The sequence below is a fragment of the Pinus tabuliformis genome, chromosome 8 (assembly GCF_031772625.1).
Source record: "Pinus tabuliformis cultivar Carrire ecotype Pingquan chromosome 8, CPIR1, whole genome shotgun sequence".
NCBI classification, from domain to species: Eukaryota; Viridiplantae; Streptophyta; class Pinopsida; order Pinales; family Pinaceae; genus Pinus; species Pinus tabuliformis.
In genome coordinates this window covers 462,347,347-462,352,119 of record NC_142294.1, presented here as the reverse complement: position 1 = coordinate 462,352,119, position 4,773 = coordinate 462,347,347, and positions in this window count along the sequence as shown.

The window sequence follows — 4,773 nt, the reverse complement described above, 5'->3', positions numbered from 1 at the left end:
GTGTGAATTCCCACCTTACACTGCTCACTTGGCTCAGAAATAACTGCACAAACCAGAAGGAGATAATTCCTTCTGCATGGATGTGTTTACTATATAGCAAAAATCCTCCAACTAATAGTACACTATCCCTTCCTCTGATCTCAACTGGGTCTCTGATTGAACTGACATGCATGAGTTATTTATGAGAGAATATTTAGTTATCTGAAGTGCAACAGTTACATGCATGCAAGCATTAACTAATTGAACTTACATTAATTCAACAAACTGTTTGAATTAATCTAACTTGACTTGACTCAGTTAACTGAGCCAAATAATTACAACTCATCCTTATCTCTTTAATTGATGGATAAGTTCCTCAATTAATGGAGAAACTATTGCATGTCCCCACATAGACTTCATTTTTTATTTTCCTTAACTAATTAACTCAAGATGAATTAATTAATTATTTTACAAATAGTTGCTAAGATCAAATTCAAGTTTTACTTCACTATTTTAGTTCAATGACTAACTAAAATAGGAATCTATCCTGAACTGGTACTTGGTTCATTCCTTGTTGCTCAGTCCAGCACTGGTACCTGAACTACTATTTGTAGCATTGTTATTTTTAGCACTTCTATTTTTAGCATTTCTTGTTGCCATTTTTAACAATTTCATCCATTAGGTCATAGATACATTGCTCATTCAATAACAAGTATAAATATGATGAGAGTTATACATGTATGTTGTCATAAAACATTACGTAATAAACACAGTAGGGAAAAAATATTATTGAAATCATAGCCATATAAACCACATATAATCCATCTTAATTCTCATATAAATACAAGGATATATCACCTTTCATTAATTATACAAATCCAAACCTGAGATGTGACTTCCACGTTGCACCCGACCATAGAATTGCTGAGCTAAATCTCTCTTCAGTCATTCACCCTCATGCAATATTCCAAGCATGTATGTGGGATGTCATAGAACACATCAATCAAAACTCATAGGGGTTCCAGTTGCCATCCACCTCAACCCATCAAACAATGATTTCCCCTCATGGTCGGACATCACAAAATCAACATCAGATCGGTCTCTATCCCAACCTTCCATGGCTCTAGAGTGTTTGTTCCAAACTAGATTCCAGGACTAGTAACTCAACCCACCACTTTTACCGGGGTCGAGAGCATTTGTCCAACCAAGGTTATGGGACTAGTAAGTCAACCCACAACTTTTACCAGGCTCTAGAGCATTTGTCCAATCAAGTCTATGGGACTAGTAACTTAACTCACCAAGGGCTCTAAAGCATTTTTCCAACTAGGGCTATAGGACTAGTAACTCAACCAAAGCTATTACAAGGCTCTAGAGGGTTTTGCCAACCAAGGCTATGGGACTAGTAACTCAACCCAAGTATTTACAAGGCTCCAAAGTGTTTGTCCAACCAAGGCTTCTAAGAACTAATAGGTCAACTCAAGCTAAGGAAACATCATAACCAACCAGAAACAAAGAAAATAAACCCACACCACCATGGCTATCCAGAAAATGGAAAAGCTACGCAAATCCATTATCAATCCATGCAACCCTCCATGCAAGTGAAAAAACATGACCAGGAAACCACATGCATGCAAAAACTAGTGAAGAAATCATACATGCAACTCAATACCTAAAAGAAAAACCCATCATAGCTGCTCTTCCTTTGGCTTCTTGCTCCAAAACTCCAAGTATGCAACACCCTCGAAGAGTGCTCCAAGAAAAATCTAAGTATCCAAGAGCATGAGAGAGAGAGACTAATGAGAGAGCTCCAAAACTGAACTGATCAAGTCTTTCCCACTGATCCTCAAAAGTCTAGATTTAATGATGTAGATCCCAAGCCTCTAACATCATATCTTTTGTTGTCACCTAATTCCACTAAATGGGAGGATGATATCTTTGATAGTGTGTGTCGTTGCCTACTTTCACCTATCATATGTCTTGATTCTCCATTATCAATGATCCCTTCATTGTCAGCAGTAAGAGATCTTGTAAGGGAATCCAAGAATCCATGAATTTTGACTTATTGAATAGGTAGTAGATGATATTCTTGATCCATCTTCTAGTAGAGTTGAAAACCAATCTTATGTAGTTCACCATAGAGGGGGAATCTATGCCAACAAAGTTATCTTCAACTTCTCTTGGCCTTACCTTTAATACCATGTTGGAAAATCAAATATATTATATTAGGGTGTGATCCTTTTTATTAATGAGGCATCCATTTTCTTCATTTTCAATTATTTTCCTTCATTTTCCTTCTCACGTGAAACCTATGACCTTTCACCTCCTTTTTCTCCTAATTTCCATTATTTTCATAAATAAAATGCCAATTAATGCCTCATGCCCTTCCAAAGCCTTAGCAATTTACTTTGCCAATTTCCTTAGCCATAATAACCGAATCAACACACATTAGGATGTTTCCCTCACCATTCAGCTTGGAATACCTATCCCATCACCGTGGCCTTATATATATTTTTACATGGAATTTTCACCAAGTTTGTTACAGAACCCTCCCCCTTGGGGGAAAAATGTCCTCAGTGTTCAACAACACCTATAACCAATAAGAATGGTGAAAACAAAACATATTTCCCATGGATCTTTATACACAACTCATTGCAGTGTTTTTAATGACCACTGCTGAAACATGACAAACATACCACTTACTGGAGCTTTATAACACAAATAATTATGGTATTTACAATAACCACATATACACATACACATTTTCTTCAACCATCAAATAACCATACTACTTATGGAGCTTTATAAATCTAGCTTGATATTGTATTTACAATAATATACACACATACACATTTTATCAACCAACAAATAAAAGATATGATGCCTACATCCATAACAAGGGAATCCAGAGACTCACACCTCCACCCTCAAGTAATAACAAGATTCACCTCCTTCCCAAGAAGTCCAAAATCCACTACCATAGTTAAACTACATCCAATGTCCGGCGCTATAATCTCATGCCACATGTCCTATCAGTGAACAGTTACCGACTCATTGTTTCATGACACACTCCTAATGTGCAGCTGACTCCATCTAGCAATGCTAATTACCAAAGTGAATCCATCCTTGACCTTCCCTTCACTGTGTTAGTGTCAGTCTTTGCAGCCTTCCTCCAGTGATCAAACTTGCTCTTACAAAGTGATTTTAAGGTGTCAAGGTCAAATTTTGTCATTTCGGTGAGTCTTCAAGCAAAATTTGGTCACTAGGCATTAGGTCTAGGGTTTGCTTTTACTACTTTAAAGGTTGTCCAAATGTCATTGCATGTCACCATTCAGCTGAGTCTAACATCATTCACAGGGTTTTCATCACCATGTTAAGTTCCATTGGGTCATTTTACACCTTGTTCATGCTTCAGTTGCGCCTAGGTAAGGTTCATTTCCCTCTCCTAGGGTTTTGAAGGCGATTTTTCTTGGATTGTCAAATCATCAAAAAAACTTGTATCCTGATGTTCATACACCTTCCCCTATCCTTAATGTACCTTATTAAACACTTCCCATCACTGAGATCCCCCAAATTCCTCATTTCTCCACAAACCCTAGTTTCTTGCTACAACTTGGCAATTTTCTAGGCTAGGCCTGTGTTTTTCCCTTTTGGACCCCTTCCCCTCACTCAATTTCTAAGATTCCACTTTTCCATACTTCCTAACATCCCTCCCCACCTCCCAAAGTTTCCTCAAGAATTTAGAAGCCCCTTATCCCCTTCATTTCGCTTCATTTCGACAAATCCATTGTTCCACACATCGGGATAGGTTTTACTCAAATGATGTTTCTGAGAAATAAAAGATGAATTTTGGAAACCTGAGAGAGTGTTTTAACCACAATAGGCCAAGGAAGAAAAAATCCTTCATGTTTTACACAGCTATCATGGTTTTAGAGAAATGTCAAAAATACCGTTGCCTCAGAAGAATTGAATGCACCTCTGAAGTGACCTTGGGAAAATCAAGATTTCTCCTAGCTTGTTTGGCCAAATGACTTTCTCGATGATTCAAATGATAACTAGACACAAGGATATTTCCAATGAGCTATCATGAGCTCAATTTGGAGCTGAGGAAGCCCTTCAAAAGTTGAATGCAACAGCACTCTACCTTTAGGCAGCCTCATTTGGCACATTTTGACCAGTCTTGGGAGATTTGATTTTTGACAGGGAAACTGAACTCCAAATTGAGAACTTCTGGTTGGGTTGTAAAGTAGACTCAAATTCCATTCCAATGCGCTATCCTACACCTGATTTGGACACCAGGAAGGCCTCAAAAAGTCTCCTACAGAAGGCACTATGCATAGGGTAGGTGACGCGGCGCATTGGGCTCAAATTTCCAGTGTAAAAATACACTGGCATGGCGCACATAACTGGCGCGGCGCATTGGGCTTGAGGCACAGCGCATTGGGCTCAAATTTCCAGTGTAAAAATACACTGGCATGGCGCACATAACTAGCGCGGCGCATTGGGCTTGAGGCACGACGCATAGAGCTGCCAAGCCCAATTTTCTCAAAAACTTCATCAAATCGTCCAAAATGCATGGATTTGTCTTGATACAAGTAGATTGGAGCTTCCATCATTGTTTTTATCCCATGTTGGTGTTTTTTTGATGGTGTTTGTTGCATGGTGAGTGTTTAAAGAGATCAAATCCTACCATTTCAGATCTCTCAAACAAAGTTGCTGCCTAGGGTTTTGATTCACTGTTTTGCCACCAAGTTTATACCCTTACCCCATTTTTCCATTGATTCCCTTATTCCCTAA